Here is a 23,886-nt window from a genome sequence, read left to right as displayed (position 1 = left end):
CGTCATATTGTTTCACATTAGGATGTTTGGCTTCAAATTGTGCTTGGGTTAAGAGAAGTTCTGTTACTGAATAGTTATTTTTAATGCATCAGTAAAAACAAAGACAGTTTTATTCTTKAGAAATTTTATCAGTGTGGGGGTTTAATGAGGTATTATTTCATTTATTCCTAATGTAGAGTTCTRTGTGAAATTGCATGCTGCTGACAAAAATATTTCTCTCTTGTATGTAGACCAAATATGGGTGCTTAACTGCTGAATTACATTTTGTTGCAGAGAATTTTATTTTGTTCAGGAAATTAAAAAGTATGAATCCTAGCATTGTCTTCCTCACATCTGTTTTTCTGGGTGAGCCTTTATTCTCTTGGGACTTCCCCTGTTTTCTGATGGAGTAGGGTGTTTTTATCTCATTTTCAGTTTTTATCATGCATAATGGAGTACCTGAGGCGCTAGAATGTATCTTTTCCACCACCAGGGACATGTTGTGAAATTTGCTCACTTGTGCAATTTCTGAATGTGATTCACACTGTCTCCTGTTCTTTGTGAAACTTAGTGGAGCAATGTTGGACACAGTAAACAGTTTCACATTCTTGATCAGCTCTTTTCAAAAATACTTTTAAAGTTTTATTTATTTGCTCAGAACCAAACAAGAATTTAGGAATATGATTAAAGAAAATGAAAAAAAGRAAAAGATGTAATAATGGCATCCTGCAATGCTGTAGTTGTAGTCCAGTCCAGAGGCTGAGTCCTGGGGCTCTCTCAACTTTTTGCTCTTCAACCTTGACTTTGCATTGTATCAAATATCTTCTGCACTGAAGAGTAGTCATAAAGGTASAGGTTTATATATTACGTGAGTTTTTTAAGTTTTTTTAGGTGGAATTAGTGGTCTTGAAGGGTTGAGTCATGGAAATGATTGATTTAGTGAAAGTATTTGATTCTGCTAGCTTCTCATTCTGAATGATAACATGGGCTGTACAAGAAGTGTACAAGATCCATCTACCCCTTTGTTCTGTCTCTAAATTGGCCAACACCAGGCAATAAGGGAAGTATATGAAACAGACAAAATTACTAATATTTTTTTATTATATGTTTTCCAGTGATCTTRCTTTAATCCTCTGCCTTTTAAACCAGCACAGCCCAGAAGCTCCCAAATTTTCTTCTCACATTTTCCACCCATTCACAGGTTTTTTTTTAAGGTCTGTCATAAGAAGCAGTCTGGGGGTGCACTGTTTGTGGTAGGCATTGGTGAAATKATAGAAAAACATGTTTGGAGGCAAAAGGCAGTCATGCACAAAACCCAGAGAAGGATGATGAGATGAAGAGAGGGRGCCTTTTTCTTTCATGCTTTCAAAACACTGACTCTGGCCAGATGCCTTTTAAATGCTAGGGGTTGATATGTTGTAGAAATGTGCTGTATCACTTGTTTCTCAGGAGSAGTCAGCATCTCATGAGTCATACTTGTGAGGCAGGAAGAAGAAAATAAATCAAATAATTTTATTTTCAGAATTGTTACATGCTCCCTAAAGCCTAGATTATTGCTTACGTTTCCAACTTTTTCTACTATTTTCAGTGTTTACACAGTGCCTCTTATTGGCCTTGAACACTTTATTTGGTTCATTTTTTAAAGGAGAAGAAAAATTGAATTTGCTCCCAAACTTTGGTTYATGTATCAAATACCATGTAAATTCAGGTATAAGCACAAACTACATTATCATTTCCTTCTATAGTGAAAAGGATATATAAAGATGCATATGAAAAGCGAGTTCTTGGAGCTTTTCTATTTCTATCTCTTACTGTCCATTGTTCACCATGAAGTGGAAATTCACATTTTGATGAAGTTGCCAGTTTGACCAAATACTGTCATAAAATTGTCCAGCATTATAATTTTATTATTCCAAAWTTAATGATAAATTTAGCCAAAGTCTTCTAGCAGTAGAAATTGCTAAATGTGTGTAAGGTTTGTAAGACAAAAAATGAGATATATAAGAYAAAAATACTTGTGCTTGTGCTTAAGAAAACAGACTTCTCCCAGTATTTTAAAATACTTTAAAAGTAAGTGTGTGTCTAATTTCCTCTATTTCAGAGCAACTTACTAATGTGGCAACTTTCAGTAAATTAGAATCGATTTATAAATCTATTAAAAATGTACTAAAATTTTTAAAACTATCTCACACACCTGCAAGCAAATATGTGTATTAGGTAAGCCTTGCCGTACATCTGCTGTGCTGTGTATTTTGATGTAAACTATTCTAATRTTCCACATGCCAAAGAGGAAAAAAACCCCCAATATTTATTTTAGTGGTCATCTTTTTTTTTGGGGGGGGGGTGGGGGGAAGTAGCATATGATGTTTTTATGTATGTTCTCTGTGTTACTTCATAATGCGTCAAGTATTTTAGTGACTTGCAGCACCTACTAGCTAATCAGCAAGTTGAAAGCTGATTGAAGAAACCTTCAAATTTGTGTCTTCAACTTTGCAAAAAGAGGGTGTTGGGTAAGTCATCATGTTCTACTGTGCTTTACTGAGGGGATGTCTTTAATGGAACTGCTCAAATTTTCCTAGAATAATTTGAGTCTTTTGTATCCTCATGAAAAACCTTCATAAATTTACTGCTACCTATGTGATCTATTGTAAAAGTGTAATGATATATTGGTAAAACTTTTTGTTTTAGTTTCTAATGCAAAAGTTACCTTTAACTAGTAGTTGTCCTATATTTTCAGGGACAGGAGGCTTTATATTTAGATTGCGAGTTAACAGAATACCTGTGAAAATTACAGTTTTAGAKAGACGCTTGTCTTGATCTACTATTACTTTGATTTACATTTGTCTGGGTTTCACACTGCAGATGGCATAACCATTAGCATGTCTTATGTAAAACAGAAGAAGAAAAACATCCCTTTTGACAAGCTTGAGTACCAATTGTGGTAGTGATTTTACTTTCATGTATAGATCTGAAGAAGTGTATTTGAAATATGTTTATATATGCCATTCATTACACTGATGCACCAATTGAATGGATCCAATCAGTACATGCATTGATTAATGACATATTACAAAATAGCTATGGAGGGTTTGTTGAGAGTTGAGGATAATATTAACCTGCATATGATAATAGCATTTACTCTTTTACTGTGCATCCAGTAAGATATTGCAGTGGTAAGGTTATGATTTTTGTAGTAATGTTTTTTGTTTCAGAACGTTTTTCTTTTTTGTAGAATTTGTTACAGTGGTAATCCATGGTGAAGCTTACTGATTACTTTCAAGGATTTCTCTCCCTATCACCAAATTTCCATAGTAGGCATAACAGGGAAAATGTCACCTTGGCTCTTGGAATGTGTAGTTCATTTTCCTAGGGCCAAAAGTCACYGTCCTTACAGCCACTGAAGAACCTGGTATCATGCAGCTTGAGTTTTAAAACTGGCAGCTTTATTTTCATGTTACGTTTACAGTGAGCAAGACTTGTATGAGAGCACAAGCATAACCCAAAGGTAAATGCTGTCAATTTTCTGCCATTGGTGGTTATTTGTGTACAGCATTGCAATTATTTCCCTTCCAGGTAGACAATCTCTGCGCTTAGTCTAATCTGTCCACGGTACACATACTGTTGTTGTCTGCATGGCATGATAATTTGAACAGTTAGTTGTTATTTTGTTTGTTTGCTCTAAGAGCTGTGAAAAGCCCAATTGTTTCTATTCCCTGTAATGTCTCTAAAATGGAGTAGTTTATTTTCATGGAGTCAGACTTTGARCTTTATGTCAATTAGAATAAATAGATTATTATCTTCAACCCCATATCTTAATTTGGAATTGAATTGGTTATTTGTTTTTTTTTTCCTTCAGGCTAGGCGATTTGTTGTTTCAACATCAGTAATAATGCATTCTGTAAGAGGATGGCATGTCATGAAATCATGACTCTTGGAATTGAAGGGTTAAGCTCAATGTGTACCAAGCCTGTTGTATAAATATCATGCTGTATGGTGTRTTGAGTTGTTATGGTAAGCTTTGTTTATTTAGCATGAGTACTTCACTGAAGTGTAATAACTTGATAAAATTTGGGAAAAGTATACGCAAGTTTAATTACTTAAATTTTATTGCATTAGTGCATATCAGAAGAAACACTTTTTTTTTTTTTAAAGACAGTCAAAATGTAAAAATTTAGCATGAAAATTTAGTATGAAAAGATATTAATAGTCTGTTTTAACCCACTCTCCTTGCTTTACTCTTTCCTAGTTTGGTCATCTCCCTTTGGATCTTCATCTGGGTCTGAGTTTAAAATTCATTGCACATAATAAATAAGCAAACATATCATTAATATTGTAACTTCTAGTTACTTTTTTAAACATATATAAGGAGTTGATGAGAGAGAAAAACAGCAGAAAAACTTGTCATGGTCATAACTTAGAGAGTTTTCTTTGCATTACATTGAATAAAAAAAGAAACAAATCTAACTGGTCTAAAACTCTTTTTTCATAAACTGCATGTAACATTTCTGTTTATCTAATACATGCTGCTAAGCATTAGAAGTAGGAGGATTTTGTACATGGTAGAAAACACTGATTTAGAAAGATGCAAATGCTTTATATGTAGTGTAAGAGGAAAGCAGTGATAAACAGTCTTTCTCCCTCTCGAGTATAATTCTAGAGGAAATGCGTGGCCTACATATAAGCAAACATTGAGGCTTGGGGTAAATTAAATTTGGAAGATAGCTGCTGGAAAACGTAAGTCCCATTTTCCCTTGTAAGTCTGTTCAGAGGAATATGCAGTTATCCTCTAAGGTGTAGAAATTTGCATCAATGATACCCACTCTAAAGACAAGGATAACCCCAAGAGATGGAAAGAAGACAAGGAGTTATTTTTATGTAAGGTGTAGGGGGAAGGGAAATGAGAAATATCCATGTTCAAGCTTATATGGTGTAGAGAACAGGAGTTCCATTAAGGTAGAGGGATAAATACAGTGATATAGAAAAAAACCTGGACATTACTTCCTTCATTTGCAGTGGAAGTGTCAGTATTACAAACTTGCTGGGAAGTTCTTATTTATAGAGATAGAACCTGCTCCAAAGACTTATGTCCTGTCTTTGGCAACCTTTTCTACTCATGAAAACCTGTATTTTGCATTATGTTCCATCTTGCTGTAAAATCTTCCAATAATAGATATACTTTAGGTCACATTTTACTCTTAAAACCRCCAGTATTAAAAATGTACATCTGTTAAGAAAGTGTCACTAGTTAGTATGGTTTCCTTTTTAATTTAGACCATATATCTTTCACGTTGAGGTGTTACYTCTTACTGTCACTTTCAGGAATATAAAACATTACAGCTAACCTTATGTGTGATCTTTGTAACATGGAAAAATTTTAACTAGCAGTCTTCTAACAGGAGTTATGAGATTATGGATTTGTCTGTATCTAACGGAGACAAATCCACAAACAACTAGCAGATGCAGAGATCGCATCTTTATCCTGACAGCACAATTGCAGTATTGTGAAATACTACAACATTATTGCAATATTATAAAATATTTTGGATTCAGAGGAAAGAAGTATTATGCAAGTTATGTTTACAGGTATTGAATGTGCAGAATACTAATTGGGATTATTATGTGATCAAGGATTTCAAGAGGCATTTTAATGTTGAGCATATGTCTGTGCAGAATCTGACGTGTCAGTCTCTTACTGACTGTCCAGGAATTGTCACCTACATCACTGGAATGTATGTTTTCCCCCTTTCTCTCTTGTTGATTCTGGTACTTCTAGAGAATTGGGAGCAAAGGGAGAACACACACTCCGGTTCTTCATTCAGATTCAGAAAGAGTGCCTTGGTCTTTTCACAGCACCTTTTACGTGGCAGACGAACAGACTCCTTTTCCCTTATGGTAGAATCTGCAGCCTGTCTGACACCTGGAAATAACACTATGTATGGGATAGTTTTCATATTCTGAACTATAGGAATCTCCAAGTGCTCCTGAGAAGTTTATTTGCCTTCTGGAGCAGCTGGGAAGCCCTGTGCCCCTGCTGGCCCTGGCAGCACAGCCAAMACGCTCGGCTGCGACTGCTCCTCTTCAGGCGTGTGAGCGGTTCAGTTCCACTGCAGAGCCAGGCGATGTCGGTTCCCTTGAGCCGCTTCTTCAAGCTCTTGCAACAGGTCGGATCAGCCTGATTCTCTTACCAGCTGGCTCACTGCCCAGAAAAGCTCATGAAGAGCTGAGAGGGAAAGTGTGAATGGTTCCCCACTCAGTGTGCAGCTCTATTAAAGGGTCTGCTCCCAGGCAGGGCCCTAATTATGCCAGTTTAGGATCACACCACTCAAGCAAGGCTCTCCTGATACTCTTGAATTTGAAAAACACATTAGTGTACATTGATTTAGAAATTACCAAAGCAGGAAAAGCAACTGAACAAAATATTCTGTGAATGCTCTAAATGGGGTAGATATTTCAGAATTGTTTTTAGTTAATTTATTATTAAGCGAAGTATTTTTTTTTTCCCAGACAAAAGTTTTTTCATTTCAGCAGGCAATTACAAAGCCACGAAAATATTTGGACAAAACCAAAGTTCTGTGACTAAACAACGAAGGTTTTCCAGTTAATGGTAGCATATGCAACTTATCACATGAAATTTCAGTTTCTCTCCATGGCCATTCAAGGCATTCCTTGAGCTGATTTCTTCCCCTACTTTTCAGATTAATTTTGGCTTTGTTAAATGAATTCTTTTATTGACATTTTSTAATTATTCAATATTATTTTGTAGTTTATGTCATAGTTGTCAGTTGCTTTACCAAGAAAACTGACTTTACTGGGGATGTGAGAAGCAGGCGAACCAGGAATCTGAATGTATGCCAAGATCAACATAGGTGTTAATTTTAGTTTGCCATCACTTGGGATGTGTACATGTAAAATTGTATTAAAAATTGTTAAAATGATCATTCAGTATGCAGTAGTGCTACAGAAGAAAAGCATGTGAGTGTGTGTGCTGCTGAAAAAGCAGTCATACAGTGGGGTGGAAAAGCTTATCAGCCCATCGTATTGTGGAATGAGATTGTCAACAATTGCCACTTTGATGTTTTATGCCTTCTTTTGCTTCTAATATTTTTTRAGACAGACAGATGAAGGTCTTATGAAATAGAATTAATGGTGAAAAATTTACTAAACACTACTTCAGTGCTTTACTACTTGATTATTGAAGCTTTGAAAAGCAATTGTATAATAATAATATGTACAAAAGGAACTGTACARTGTTTCAGCAACATTGATATGCTTCAAGGATCTTACCAAGAACTTGAAGTATAAATGAAGAATGAGATTTTCCCACAAGTGTTCACACTAAATCCATTTATTCAATAAATATACTTTCAGTCTAATAGGAAAGACAGCTTCCACAGTGTTGAGGAGAGCCAGTACAGTAACCCAAYATGTGAGGGATAAAGAAAAATCAACTCTGTACTTGCAAAAGTGATTTTTAAATTKATTACAGCTGTAATTTAGTGCACAGATAGTTATGGGCCTGATGGTTAGAAATAATCAAATTGCCAATCTAAAGTAAAATATTTCCTAATAGAAGATTTAGTGTGAAATCGTAGGTGAAACAATGTCCATTTCTGTTTTATGAACGGAGTAGRATACAATGAAAAGCCTTGCTTTGAGAGCATAATATCTGAAGGGGAATTAATAATGCACATTCAGAGGTGAATTGTGATTGATGTTGGTGTATACAGAAAAATATGTCTTGATTAGAAAGGGTTGAACACAYGCTCTGGGTAAGGCAGAAAATCGCCGAACTGCAAGCCTTCCATAGCAACAGGGGGCATGTATTTCACCCATGGCAAACATAACCTGGGCTGGGCTGTTGTACAAGGTTGATATATTTCAAAAATTTTATTCAGAAAGTAAATTCTAGTAAATATTAGAAAATGCMGCAAAAAATATGGTCAAGTGCTTAGGAACTTGGAATTTTTTTTTCCTTAGTCTTGTGTCCATCACCTACATGAAAAAGGAAAAGAGAAGCTCAGTGTTTTGGTCACTGTATGACCACAGATGACCAGAGATGTAGCATAGGTGAGAAAAAGAAGACATTATCTTAAATTTAAAACTGTGTTTCCAGTTAAAATAGGGAAATATTAATTCCAGTTTTAACAGAGATCTTTGAGATATCATCTGGAATAATGGAGATATACAATCCACCTAATTTCTGGCGCCTTATTAGTATGTTAAACATGTACTCCATATAGGTTCTGCTGAAAGGTTCAGGGTTCTATTACCAATGCCCTGAATATCCATGGAATGAAAGTATCTCACTGTTTTGATTATGGTCATAGTTTGCATGCTTGCTATACGCMTGCAGTGAGGTTGTGTAAATTCTGGATTTTTATGGTAAAAAWGTCCAGGAAAGTTTCCTTCAGATTAGGTGAATACAGGCTGAAATGTTGGGATTGCTCTGTGCAATTGGGGTCAAAGAGCAAATATTAGGAATGAAGAAGCATCTTTCATATTTCTTTCAAAGAGTTTTAAATATGGTAATGTGCAACTAAGGTAAGCATGAATGAACTATGGAAAAGAAAACTTCACTATGCAGAGAAAAGAGTTCTGGAACACTGTTCTAATAGAAGTACCTGAACCAATAACCACCACCCATACATTTTGCCTGCTTAAAGTTACAGCTTGACAACTTAGAGAGGGATTTACTTTACATAAATAAGARTAATAAAACAAAAAGTAAAATTTACTAAGTCTCTTCTAGTCCTGTAGTGTTGTGGGACTTTCTGTTGTTCCAGTTTTCTTTAAAAAAAGTAAAGACTCATTAAATGTATTTTAAAGGGATTTTAGTGCCTTCTTTAAATTGCAGAATTTACATGAAACACCCTAAAGAAAACTRTAGCTTATTATTTTTTTCAGAACTMATTTTTATTTTCCACATATTTATATCCTGTTTTATGAATAGAAAAGACTGAAGACTAGATAGTAACTGGCATTTTGTAGAATACAGGTATCATCCTGTATTCACAACATTTCATCAATTTAAATTCACATTCAGTGTATGAGCATTTTGCATATTTTAACCCTCACTTGTTAGATTACAACAAAGCATTTTTWTGAGCGTAATCTAAGTAGCTGTACCTTTCACATAATTTAATATGATCTGGACTTTTTTTGACTGTTAGATACAAAACTGTATTGACTTCATAATTATCAGTAAGACTTGTAAGAAATATCACCGAATTAATAAATATGGACATTTTTAATAGGAAGGCATTCATTCTAAAAGTAATGTGCTTTTCATGTCAATAAATACACTGAAATAAGAGTCATAATTTATTTAAAAAATGCAACCAACTTGTAAAATATTTTTTCTTCCAAAAATTCCCACTTTCAGAATGTTTTAGAGTGTTTATAGTGTTGAGGTGATTGTCTCATAGTGCCTGAAAATAAAGTGAATTAGTCCAACAGCCCACTTATGAGATCATTATTATTGCAACCATTTTAGGGTCTGGCATATACTATGACCCAGTAAGTCTCAGAGTCAAGATTAAGAGAGGGGGCTCTTTTCCACATTAAAAAAAGTCATGCTGATTTAGCATCCTGCAAGATCGTTTAGTCTAGAAATGTTTCAATTTTTTTTCAGGGTGGGGAATACTTGGTTAGAATTTTTGAGTGAGTATTCAATCATTGTAATTAGGCTGGGAGAATACAGTTTGTACTATAATACTCCAGCCATATCTCTAGAAACAAATAATTATGACTTTGTATATTGTTTTTTAGAATATTTGTAGTTAGGAAACATAAGTTGTATCAGCCTTAATAGCTTTAATAATAGTGTSCTAAAATGCATCCAGAGATAATATTGTAGCAGCAGCTGTTAAGACTTGTTTCCTAATCCTCTGGGGTTTTGGTAACATTGCCAAGATAAATTCAAATAGTAAAACCTTCCAATTGATTATAGGTCTTGGACTGTCAAGATAAAATATTTAATTTTGTTTGATTCATTGGATATTTTTATTTTTTTGACTATAAGTRTAGTGAGTTACTAGAAGTGCTTTTAGAAAGATATGAATACAGTAATGGCATCATCTGTAAAATAAGTTCCAGTGTAATGAAAACCCACAAAATTATTTGGTAATACTTTTATTATGTTTGGAATAATTTAACTTTTTGAAGTGAAAACTCTCAGTAATTTTAGTGATAGCAGAATTGGACCCCTTCTTGTTGTTAAGGTGAGATGTAATGTATCAGAGATGCTGTTGAACCACATGATTTACACAAAAATTGGYTCTCTATTAAACCTCCATGAATGGCAAAGATTTTAGGAGAAACTTGTAAGCAGAATCCTATTTCACAGAAGAATTCTTGTTGTTTAAGTCACTTTTTTCCCCCTGTAAAACTGTCAACAGAAATTCTAAAAGTATTTTGAAAACCTTTGGTTTACCCTGCAGATAATTTTATATTTTCCTTGTCTTTTCCTTGGTGATTACACATCATTAGCACCTTAGAACCTTTAGAATCGTGCCACAAAAATGGTGAACACATTGTTCTTCCTCTTTTCATTCTGGGACATTTATTATTGTGATTTTAGATTTATTACATACAAACTTTTTTAGTTTCATTGTTATTTATTAATTTTAAATGTGTGTTACGCAAGAAGGGTATCTTTTATAGAATCATAATTAGTGTGCTTTTTCTCTTAGAGAGAAAACAGTGAGAAACTGTTGTTTTTGACAAATACTAGTCTATACAATTTGGCTAGACAAGCAGTCCACAATCAAAAATCCACTGGTTTTAAACTTAAAATGCACTGGATTTCATCTCAGTATTGAGAAAGCTTTGTGTTAGAGAATGTTGGTAATTTTGGGACTACTTGTATTATTAACTGTACAAAATTTTAATGTGAATCAGATATCCAGAGAGCATACACTGCATTTGTGCACTRCAGAGTGCAAGGTGGGAAAAAGAGCTGCAGAGACCAGCGAGACATGCATCATTGACCTACCTGTTCAAGTGGGACTGAAYAGCACGCAGCTAGTTTATACTTGTACATCTCTGACTGTATTTCATGCCCAACTGTGTGAGCATAAGGAATAGATATATATTATTCACACTTTTAAGGGAGTACCAAAATCWATTGGATCAAGTTTTGAATGTTCCTGCGTAAAGGAGATACAATCCATACAGAGCCAAAGATATCTCTGCTCCTTTATCATCCCTCCAGCTCTTGTAGTTCTTCTGAGGGTCCACAGGATTAATTGTTCTCTTGCAGTTTGTGGAGTAAAAGACACAAAATTAAGCCAAAAGGATGATGTAGGTTTTCAAGCAACAWACATCAAAGCTCAGGAACACATTTTTGTATTCATATGTCACTGTGCTTGTTCTCTGGGCAGTGAGTAATAACTACTCTTAAAGGCAGCCCAGTAGGCTAAATGATAATTTGTTCTGATTCAGTTTGCCATYCTGTCTTTTCAAGCAATATCCAGAAGCCAACATGTTTTTCTTCTGATTACTTGCTTTTGGCCATTCAAGTGAATTTCACTTCTCTCCAAGAACAGTCTGGTTCCACCAGTAAACTTCATATTTCAGAAATATGAAGTCCATTGGGCTTCTCAAAACTGTTTTTAGTCATGCTTTGAAGATGGAAACACCTAAAAATATGTAACCTTTCCCTGTTCAACCTCTTAAGGAGCAGTTCACTTTATGACACAATGCTGACATCAGGATGATGCAGTTTGCATTTTACTAGCCRTAGTTGCTTTGCCTAGTGGTGAAAAGATTGGATTAATACGATTAAGTTCAAGGAAAATAGTTGGGCCCTCARATGATTGCAAGCTACATAGCTACTTTCCAACACCACAGAGTGCATTGGATGCTCAACAAGTGTCACACTCTGAAAGCAATTTAAAAGGTGCCTTCCAAAAGAGAAAAGTAACATCTCAGTTCCACTGGAAGCAGCTTTCTGGCTCTTGCTTGATTTTGTATCTATGTTACAGCTTTGACCATGCAGGCAGCGAAGCCCGGACCTTTAGATTCCTGGTTCTTCATAGAGGACTTCAGTGTCTCTCCCATTGTAAGGAAAAGGGATCTTCCAAATTTTGTGGCTTCAGTTCCSATTCAAATAACCCACAGTCAATAAAAAGGAGAGGAAGAGTGCCTGCATTCCACAGAAGTGAGGGGAGCATTAAAAAAGCCTCCACTACACAATTCTTAAAGTAGCTTCCATTCTTTTGATGTGTCAGTCTATCATCCACCATTAAGTTGATTAAAAAAACATGAAACGGTATCAAGCCAAGTCATAAATCTAATCTTAACTTTATTGTGGGCTACAGTCACCATATAATCTTGTATAAAATGCTGCTATAAAAATAGTCAACATGAAATTCTGTTACTGACTGTCCTGTTCTGAAATAAGCTAAATTTCAGTTTTGTAGGGAGTTAAGTAAGTACTAAAAGAACGTGACAAAGAATAACTTAGTGGCAGAACACRGACTTAGCTTGAGAGAATATTTCTTTCAATCTGCAATTGAGGCTTTTTTTTTGTATTTCAGATACTTTGTGTGTTTCCRGGTATACTGTTTTCCTAATTAAAATATCAGATACCCATTTAAAAGTTAATTTTTCAGTGTAAATCTTTCATATGTTTGGTTCTCATTCAGTTGTATCCACTCTGATTTTSTTCTGGCTCTGATAAAAACAGCAGTGAAATTGTACTAGGAGGTGGTGGTAATTACAATAATTTTGGATTTCCTTTTTCCTAAACTAATGTCTTTGTTTCTACTCTCTGAGAGATCCAAGAAAGGGAAAAGTACTTGATATAGCTATGATAAAATGGCTCACCTTAAGCGTAAGACATATTTGAAAGATTAGGGTATGATCTTACTCCTAGGAGGGAGTTTATGATTTACATCTCTTACGTTGAGGCTAATTTTAGATAAAAGATTGTGCTAGTTTTTCTGCTGATCAACTCTCYGAAGTGTAGTCATCCATTCCATGCTTCCTTTGATAAGAATGTTTATCATTGGAAAAAAATATGAAGGGAACTGAAGACTTCATCAGGAAGAATGGCTGCTTTTATACCTCTCAAACAAAAGTGTGTACCAAACTTCACAGTGATGGCTTTCAAGAATTTTTTGAGTTTAATAATGACAGTATAGCTTTGCATTTGAAATGAGGATGCATGAAGAAATTGATATAGGTAACATGTTGCATCATTTGATGTACATATCAGGTTTTTTTTATTTAATATTAAAAGGTTTGCAATGTGTTTGGCATGTTTTACAGCTTCTACATGTTATTATATTCATAGAGTTATTTTAAAATTAATTTGATGTGATTTTTTTACTTTATTATTTGTTCTTTAGCAGAATCCTGACTTCTAGTAATATTTATCATCAGTAGGTGCATTTTCTTCCCAAACCAGATATTATGCATTTACAAACCTTGGATTATTGTGAACAAGCTATTTTATTTTGTTCTTTCTTATTTTCTTTTGTAGGTTTTTGTGTGATTKTGTTATGTGGCATCTCGAGATGTAAATATTAGTTGGCATGTCTAGCTGGTTAGGTAGGACTACAGCAAACAGTGAATGCTTGCATTTTCTTCTGCTACATCAGCACAGAGAGCTTCTGGGTCATTTGACTCAACTTCGGGGGTGTTTCTTAGTGTGCTTAAAACCATGCTCAGCAAAGGCTGATGCAGTATCTCATCCAGTCAATCGATAAAATAATGGTTAAATATGGAATTTGTTTTATTTCTTTCTACCTAGGAGAGTCTAAATGTTTTTAGTGGAAAAAGGGAAAATGGAAGAAATTTCCCAGTCCAGAGTYCTGCTAAGTCACCTAGGAACTACCAGTCATCTGTATCAAAATAAATTATTCTCAGGGGTTATGCAGCATGGTTTCTGCTTCACATTATAGAATTTCTCTGGTTTATAAAATATTTTTTYCTTTTTATTTGTTTTACMGCAAAATTATAGTTTATTATTAAATTAAATAGACATATTTTTAATGCTGAAAATTCTCAAAATAATTTGGTTMATTATTTGCCTATTTTCATTTCTGATGACTGCTTATAGTGGTCCTACATGTTGTCCAGACTGGTTGTCATTTGTCTCTGCTGCAGTTCCTGATTTTGTTGACAGTTAAGATCCCCACATGTTTGTGCTGTTAGGCTGGAACTGGAAAACCACAGTCAGCTCTCATTGATGTGACAGCTGCAGGCAGATGCCATGCTCCTTTCTGCACTGAAAGAATCATCATAACATACAATGTTATCTCTATTTCAATATAACTTTAATATAAAAATTTTTACACTTTTTKATAGCCACCAGAGGAGCTGGTTTTCTGGGTTATGAAATTCCTGTGACTGGATGATGTTTCAGTGTCAGAAAGGCTGAGATTGTTCAAACTTACCCCTCCAATTTATGTTTATTTTGGTGCTAAGGATTTAGCACCACAGTATTTGATGAGGGATCCCAGGCCAAAAGAATATCCAATTCTAAATACTTGTTCTGAAACAAAGAAGAGTCTCCTCTGCTTTTAATATAACCATCAGTTTAGAGATTGTAAACAACACCCTTATTAGCAGCAAAGGCCCTGTGATGGGTTATTTTTCCTGAGGAAGCTGTGGAAAGAAGAACATGGGTTGCATGTCTGTGATGCTGATTATTCACTGAAAAAGAATTTAGCATTAGTATTAATATTTAGCATTTTGAATTTGGCATTTTCCTTCACGATCATTGCTGTATCAGGCATGTGTGGTGTATTCAGTTATTTCCCACATGTGCTGCCTTTCCCTCATCTTTCTTTCAGTTTGAATGAGTTTAACATTACAGAATGGGGCCTGATGACAGTCAGAATGCATAGGAATAGAGTCAATGTCTTAAATTACTCAATTATTTCTTGTTTGTATAGCAAAAAGGAGCAGCATACATGTAGGAAGAATGTGTCGTTAGTGTGAACTGTCATTTTGAATTATCAGTCAACTGTGGTTTTGTTGTTCCTTTTATGCTGCTGATACAAAACACAGAGATTTTTCCAAATTGTGGCATGCACCAGTTTTGAAAGAAATTGAAGTGGTGACCATTCAGTCTTACCTTGCTAAAAGCTTAAGGATTTCATTGGTACACTTTTATTGTACTGGGTGGTGACTGCACTTGTTTTTAACATACTTCACAGGAGGAGTATCTAGTAAAAGAAGCTGTAAAATGTTGATTATCTATGTGTTGGTCATCTAGTAATGGAAATTAATTATTCAATGTTATAGCCAACAGTAAAAAAACCCAAACCAAAACAAAAGGCAGTTTATCCTCTATATGTTATCACTGATGAATATAAATTGTCCAACCAAAAATCTTTTTTTATGGGTTCATGTAAATTCAAAACAACCATGCAAACAGAAGGAAAAAAAAACTTGATGAGAAGGGTTGGTGTGTTTATGTGACTCAGTGGCATATTCAGATGATGTGGTGTGATTTGTTCTGCAGCTGCTTCAAATTAAGAACAGGTGTAGATGGGAGACTATGCAAATATTCATATTAATGTAATTGTCAAATTGGTGTGTTTATCAGTGTGCCTTTAAAGAGTAGACTATACTCTTATTTTACATGTAAATGAGCTTTATTCTTGAGAGCTACTTTTGGATAATGAGCTTGTAAAGGAGAAATTTCCAGCATATGGTGAAACATTTCTAAAATGTGACATTTTCTTGTGTTGCAATTTATTTTACATGTATTGTGTAAACATATTGTAATCTGCTTTTTCTTCTYTAAAAAATATATTCAAGGTGCAGTTTTAAAATTAACTCAAAGAACTAATGAACTTATACTTCTYTTTTCTATTTATTTTTACTTTGCATAACCTTTTAGTAGAACAACTTTTTATCTCTTTCAACCATTTACTGTATATTWACAAACCTTCAGAGACTTTATGTCTCAGTCACAATGTATACTTTAAGAAGTATACATTGGAGAGAAAATGTGTTTAAGAAGAATTTTATTTTGCAAGACCAAGTCACTTTAAACAATCATAAACTGGGTCTCTGAGTTAAATATATATTTTTAAACATTATTTACCTCATGTTGCTAGTATGCATAGATGTATAAATGATCAGCTGAGTTTTGTCTTATTTTTAGATCAGAGAGATTTGGCATCAAAGGATGTCCAAAATTAAGAAATGATGGGAACTTTTTGTTTTCTTGTAGTATGGACCTACAAAAGTTACCCASTACAAAAATCTAAGAGCACTATGATTTGATGTGTTGGTATATTTTCATCCTTACGTCTTTTGCACATGCTGTTGATTAATAGAAATTTATATTCTGTTAAAACACTAGGTACATGGTTTTGTATATGTCTGCATATGCCAGACACTTTGTATGCTTATATGCTGTGTATGAGATAGGTTGCMTATTTGAAACTGAGGTTTGTGCACTGTGTGGAATGCTTTGCGCTGGGAATCTGGGCTAAACAGTTGAGAAAATCTGTGCTTCTCAGGAAAGAGAGTCTGAGGGCACTGGCTGCCAACAGCTGACTATTGGGAAAAAAAGACTAGAAAAAGGTCTTCCTGCTTTTCTGCTTGCTATGGCTGTGTCTCAGGCAGGGTTTCCTATTTATTTGCAAGAACAAAAAGAAAATGCAGTATTGATTTCTGGGTATGTTTCAGCAAAAAAGCAAAAACTRTAGCTACTGGGTTCAGAGCAGCACCCAATGGCAGCACCCAAAATTTCTTACTATTTTAACTGGTCACTTATGAGAACAACCTAAAAGGTATGTGCAAGGAGTTTAAAGAAAACAATTCATTAGAGGTATTTTTTTCTCTAAGGCATCCCTCAAGGAGAATGACTTTATGTTTAAGATGTGGCTTCATCCTTTAGCAAATTATTTAAAATTGTATTGATTTCTGTGGTGCCTGTTAACTGCCTGACACCCTGTTAGCTACCTATGAAATCTTTTATTCAGTTTTAAGAAAATCCTTAATAGAATACAAACTATTTAAGAAAGAAAAATTTTGGAAGAACTTTGTTACGCACACTGAAGATGATAAAGCTTTTCTTTAGGGTTAGCTTGACTGTAGCACTTTACAGCTGTCAACCAGGTAAAATAACAATCCACTTTTCTAATTGATTTGAATTACATGYATCTTTTCAGTAGGTTATTATTGGGGGGTCAATTATCTTTGCATTTAGAAAAGTTTTCAGTTTCACTTGACTACATGTTTGCACGCAGAATTGTCATGCTATGCAATATGGGTACCTTCCAGTATCACTTAGAACTCACCACAGTTATGCTTCTGCCTCAGAAATAAAGTTGGAACTTGGACATTGCTACACTGAGATTGTGTGTATTTTGGAGAACTTGGCGATTCTGTCACCCTTATAAAGATTGGATTCCTACTTTAAAACAGTAGGAACCTGGCCCAAGACATCTTGGCTCTATTAAAGTTCTCACAGAGTTCTATGGGAAGTCTTTTGAGGTTAGGGAAAAAAGCCTGAAAACATGAGCAGATAATAGCAAAATAAAGAGACGAAAAAGTGCCTTCCAGTGACACTCATCACTAATATCTTTTTAACACTTTTTATACTGTGTGACTGACACTTACTTACAGTTTTGTTTTTGKTTTTTTTTAATTATTGTGGACTAGTAATTACTTTTACATTACTTTATAAATTGTATGGCTCTTCTGACCACAAGCTTCAGGAAATAATAAAGGGATTTTAACAGATGAGGTTTTAGTAATTATTTTAGGATTATTTGTGGAATAAGAGATTGTATCTGCTTCAATGCATCGGTCTTCTTCCACCAGATATTCCAGAGGTGGATGGATTAGAGCCATATGCTTGTCTTTGAACTCTAATTTTGTTGCCTAACTTTCTGTGAGCAAGCCTGAATAACCACCTTCACTTCTGCTATTATTTGGTGAATTAATCTAGTTATTAAAACAGGGCAGGCATACCTGCATATTTCTATCCCAGTTCTTCTTTATGAGGCAGCTGTGAATTTGGTGTTAAATATCTCGATTTCAAAAAAAGTGATTTTTTTACCTTTAAGTAAGTATTTATAAAAAAMCCCCAGCCAGCAACTACTTTAGTAGTCTTTATTATCTTTAATTTGTACACATTTAAGGCAGCATTTGTATGTGGAATAGCAGCAAATTCCTGGACCACACAGAACATCATATATGTAGGACTGGATCTGATCATATTTGCATCCCATTTATATCATTGTAGTTGCCTAAGTCAGGACCATTGCTGTTCACGTGCACAGGCCATGGTGTTYGTTTTCTCTTAGAGAGAAATGTTGGGCTCAGGAGGGGGTGACATTTTGCTTTTTGAGATTGACATTGACAAGAGATGGCGTAAGTTGAGGTGTACAAATACTGGTAGTGGCCTCAACATCTGTGTTATCATTTAATTAATCTTGAATTGAATCAGCCTCTGAAAATGTAGCTCAGAGATACTGAAAACTCAAAAAATAAGATGAATTTTGGTTTTGTGAGAGTTGCTATTTTCGTTCAGTTCAAGATTTTCCTGTGCCTATATTCAGTTAAGATCTCCAATTGCTGTCTTATTAAAGGATCACTATCTTGTAATCCTTTTATCTTCTTTGCATTGCTACTCTTTTTCGGTAAAGGAGAAAAAAATACTGAGAAAAAAAAAATGCAGTCTATCTCTGCCAAAGCTTGGGCCACTGTCCCTCCATGCATTAGTSAGCAAAATAGCTTGTATACCAAAATTCTGATTGTCTATCTACTCTTTGCTCAACAGTTGAAGCTTTAAAGCAAGAAATCTGAAAACACCGTTACAAATTAATGTGCTATGCAACTTTGCCTGCAACTCACTGGCTAAGTTAAACCATTGTTACCTTGCAAAGAATACTAACTTGAAAGCTGTACACAGAATCACAGATTTATTCTTTAAAGGGTACTTTCTCTTGAGAAAATGTGTTCCATTATTCCTTTTCTTTCCCCCATTCAGGAGCCTAATTTTAGGGCCAGACTTTCAGTTGAGTACTCAGGACTCCATCAACACAAATATGAGCTGCAGCTGCTCACCAGCTCTACAAATGAAACTGAGAAGTGTTTATGAAATTTAATAGCTACAAATTAGGCTAAAAAAGCATAATTTTCWTCATGGATTTCATCAGATTTTGTTCATATTTATCTGGCATTATTTATCTTTTTCTAGATAAATGAGATTATAGGGGTTTTTTTCTTTTTTTTTTTTAATTTATATTGTTTATTATGAATTAAGTAACAATTTCTGAGGAGTCTGGTGGATATTTTGCCAAATTGTTCTAAAATTGTGTGGGACGTTTTGATTTTAACCAAAGTTACAGCTGCAGAGCCTGTAAAGCAGTCAGTTTTCCCTATTATGACTAGTTCTAYAACTTGTACTGTTTTAAATTGCCTGCAATTAGCATATTTCAACCTTATTTTTAGGTTTAAATTGCAGTGTGAGAGTGTGCTCTCCTCTTAGCTAATTAGTGCTATCAAGGAACAGTAGGTTACCTCATTAGTACCATGTGCATTTAATTAAAGAAGAGAAAATTGGAGTTAACCTCATAGTTAATATTTTCACAGAGTGCTACAATGCCAACACCTTCAATTGGAGTCACACCCCTGTGTATCTAATTATCCACTGGTGCCATATAAGGTTAGCAAGGATACCGCCATGCTGTTGACAAAGTGCTTTAGATGGAAATCTGTTTGCTGGTTTCTGATATGAAATTCCAGTTAGATTATTTGTACTTAAATTCRTTGAGGTCACTAAATATTTTTATAATCTTCCTATCCTCCCTGTTATGTTCATACCCAAACCTAGGAAAGGCCCAGAGCACATGAGGCACTTAATCTCAAGCGAGTGGTTTCTGGTCCTCATCCATACCTTGCAGGTGTATTGCAATCTGGATATAACCATTTTATTTTGGCTACAAATATTGCATAAACCAGTACAGTTGTATTGTACTCATTGAAACATTAATATACAAAGGGGACCAGAACACAGGTACCTGCTCTTTATAAATTAGCTCAGAATTTCTTATGGCGTGCTTTACTTTAGAATTTTCCACCATGCTGCTTCTGATTTTTCTAAAAGGGGCATGATCCATCATGGAGATAAGAGCCTTCAGCTCCTTTAGGTTTCAGTGAAGTTGGAGGTGATTATTTTGTCTACTGTAGGCACTGCAATTCATATCTGTTTACCCACACAACAGAATTTTGTGGATGTATAGCATAGTATGTATTTAAAAGAAGAAAAAATGAAAAAAAAAAACTTTTCGGTGGGGTCTACAGTTTCCAATCTGTAGTTACATGAAGTAAATCTGAATTCTGTGTTTCAGTTTTGTACTGGCAAGTTGTGCTAGATTCCCAGAACTTGAATCTCTTACAACATCCATGTAGTGATGATTCAACAAGCACTTGAGATGTGCTTAATTTTTAATAWATTAATATTTCCATTAGTGGTGTTRAAAAGAGTTACATATGTCCTGGAATGTTTTAACAATTAACGATTGTCACCTTTCTCACTTTGCYTGTCTAAAACAAAACAGCTTAGCACACACAGAGCCACATACTCACCAAGTGGATTTATCTTCTGAATTTTCTTGTCCAGTGCTGCTAATATGACAAATAATTTTGAGCAAGCCACTCTATGATTCAGTTTTCCCATCTGTGAAATGGAAATGCCATTACTTCATGCATGAAGATGATTTAAGTGCAAATAATTGTTTTTTGCACAATACTCAAGTACAAAACTACCTTGTACAAGAGCATATCAGTGCCAGATCAACTTCACATGAAGTGTGTTTAATTATTGTATCTGTGGGATTATAACTGAATCCTTGAAGGAAGGTTTTTCAGAAGTCTTCATACTAAATCAAGTACTTTCTTCTCTGTTCTTTCAGGTTATTTATCTCAAGTGCTTATAYTGGCACATGGGTGCTTTAAACAGTCACAAGCTTACTTATAACCAACCACTTTGACATTTAGCACTGCTGTTCAAATGAAAATAATAGCTGACCTTTTTAAATTTGGGGGTTTCTTTTATTATTTTATAGTGAAGTAGAAGAGAGGCTCTTCAAACATTGTTACTTTTCCATATTAGCTTTCCAAACTGATGATCCTTCAGGATCTATAGTAACTTGAAAGGAATCCAATGGTGGSGTAGAACTCTGAAGTTGGTCAATTTGACAATTGGATGAAGTGTCCATGTAAAAAAAAAAAAATGAACTCAATATTTGCTTAGCTAACTTGTGGTTTATATATRCTGCTAGAAAAAGGTGGAATTATATGATAGATCCATTTATTTTTTTTTTTCCTGTTTAAATATATAAATAGATRTATAAATATAATATGCTCTTTAACTGTCAAGGTGCATTTGAAAATGAAGAAATTGAACAACTCTGTTTCCCAGGACCTGTAAGGGGGAGTTCAGTTTACAAAAAATAATTTAGAAATAAAGGAATAAACAGTTTTCGGTTTCCRTTCGTGTTTCAAGAAAACGATGTAAAAGCATGCCATCAATGTAAGTTCTCAGCCTGACTTCAACCACTGTTTCTGTGTAATGTGATGTGAAACAGGGACTAGTTTCATTTGTGTTGGTGAGAAACTGCAGCTCAAATTACAGCCTTTGGTGGTATCATTKTCATCTCTTTGAAAGATCTCATTCAGCTCTATCAGGAATAACCAGGTAATAAAGACAAGATCTGCATGGTAAATAGGCAATGACTTATGTTTGGTTTTGGTTTTGAACTTCAGAGTCTCAGCATCCCTAGTGGCTAGACCTTATAAACATCCACATAAATGTGTGAAGCACAGGTCAAACTAGGAATGGAATTTTATATAATCATTTCCAAAATCTGCATTTAAAAGTATCTAAAGCAACTTGATGGAAAATCCAAATCATTAATTGCAGCTAGTAGTTTGATGTTCCCCGTCTGTAAAAATATTTGGTACTCTTATGGGTAAATCATTAAGTGATAAAAAGTTTTTTTTTTAAAACCAGATTTTCTACATATATACTTAAATTTCATAGTATAATATTTCTATTAATTAAAAATAGTTACTATGTTCTATAAGTTTTTACCTGGAATGGTGATCTTCTTATCTTTTCAGTTTTCACTAATGAAGTAAATATTAGGTCACAGGTTGGTYTGGGTTTTTTTGGGGTTTGGGGGATTTTTTTTTGTTTGGTTTGGTTTTAATTTCTGAAGCTTCTTTTATTCAAATTTATTCTTTGRTCATGTGGTTTATCCCTGTTTTTTCCAGGGAATGTATTATTTATTTTACTGGCCTTAGTCAGCTTGGCACAGTTTGAACTGACAGAATATAAAGTAAACAAATTGTGTTCTTCTGAGGAAAATTACTGATAAGCAGGGAGAAATGTTTATAAATCAATCACTTTTCTTTATTGGTGTATTCAAAAGTTGAAAAAGAAGTTTTCCAAGATACAAACAACACGAGCTCTGTGTTTATATAAAATATCCTACATTATATGTCAGCTTGGGTGAGGAAAGTAYATGTAATACAACTGTAAAATTGTCACTTCTTGTTTTGTTCTGTCTTTGTGTGTAACTGCAGAGCTACAAATGTCTCTACCTCTTGATTTTTTTTTTTGCTGTATTAAGTTTCTTAAAAGGAWTTTTTTTWAAATCACTCTCCACTTCTACAAAATTTAATTTACAATTGCACAGAAGAAATTACTGTAGTTTAGGCAGTCAASCATTTCAACAGATCCCTAGAAATGTACAAAGGAAAGAATGATTATCAATCCTGAATTGTGGATTAAGAGGATCATACTACACGGAGTACTGTCTAAAAGTAGCAATTTAATAGAAAATGTGGATGTTCTTGTGAAGAATGTCTCTGAGGTTAAAGATAGCATTTAAAATGAATTTTCTTCTCTTCTTATTATTATTTGGTAGAAGGTTTGCCTTGAGATGCTTGTCTTGTGAATATTTTTATTTAACATTACAAGCAGTTTCATTAGGAGTTTTAAGTGACATTTTTTTACTTTTTTTTTTTGTAAAGTTTTGGTTTTGTTAATTCTTTGTAAAAGGGGAGGTTCCATTAAAAAGGAGAATTCTCATTCTGGACGGCAGAAAATGTATTAAAAATATACATAAACTCCCTCAAATGTCTATGTTACAAAGCACAAATAATCTGTAATTCAGGAAATACTGTTTACATGTATATAAAGAGACGATTTAAAAAAATCACAAGTAAGTGAGGTTTCTGAGGTTCTAGAATACATTCTTCATGCACAGATCCTCATGCCTTTTTTCCCCATTAACTGGCAGTTCTTTTTGAGTCCTGTAGAGGGGAGAGTGTCTTTGAAGTCTGCARTGGGAGGAGAGATACTTTTAAAAACTTAATATATGTGTTCTTGTCCTGTAAACTTGGGTAGTACTTTTGCAGAAGACCCTTAAGCAAACGATTTAGTGGACAAAATCAGCACTGATTTTCTCTAATTCTGCCCTTTTAAGCCCAAGGACGACCTAGTCCATTATTTCAAATGTCGATTCTGTGTTAGTTCTGAATTTATCCCAGGTAAAGAATATCAYACTGTGAACAAGTTTTTTGCAGGATTTCATTTTGTGTCAGTACAATATTTGAGAATGGTTTCCCTGAACAGCCAGCTCTAGCATAGACTGCAACAACAAAAAATTCAATGGAGTGCTTTTCCAGAGGCATTCTCCCTCCTGCTGCAAATAAAATCATCACTTGATGGCAAAGTGTTTTCTTTTCTCTCAAATGCACTTTATTGTCAGCAATGTAATTTATATCAAGCAAGCAGTGAGTTTATCCATTTATAGCATCTGAAGATTATTTTTGTATGAAATGCGAACATTTTTTCTATGTTTTTGAGCTTTTGTATAAAGCTACATTACTTTGGTTATTAGAGCCTTACCTAAAAATATA

General features: G+C 34.4%; 1 protein-coding gene across 2 annotated transcripts in view; it reads left to right on the top strand.

Moving 5' to 3' along the window:
- FOXP2 (forkhead box P2) overlaps nt 1–23,886 on the top strand; it is a 187,219-nt gene that overhangs the window by 68,002 nt on the left and 95,331 nt on the right. The window lies entirely within an intron of this gene.

This window comes from Malurus melanocephalus, unplaced genomic scaffold (assembly GCF_030028575.1).
Source record: "Malurus melanocephalus ecotype Western Australia unplaced genomic scaffold, MMel_1.1 scaffold_27, whole genome shotgun sequence".
NCBI lineage: Eukaryota > Metazoa > Chordata > Aves > Passeriformes > Maluridae > Malurus > Malurus melanocephalus.
This window is presented reverse-complemented; position numbering and strand designations above follow the sequence as displayed.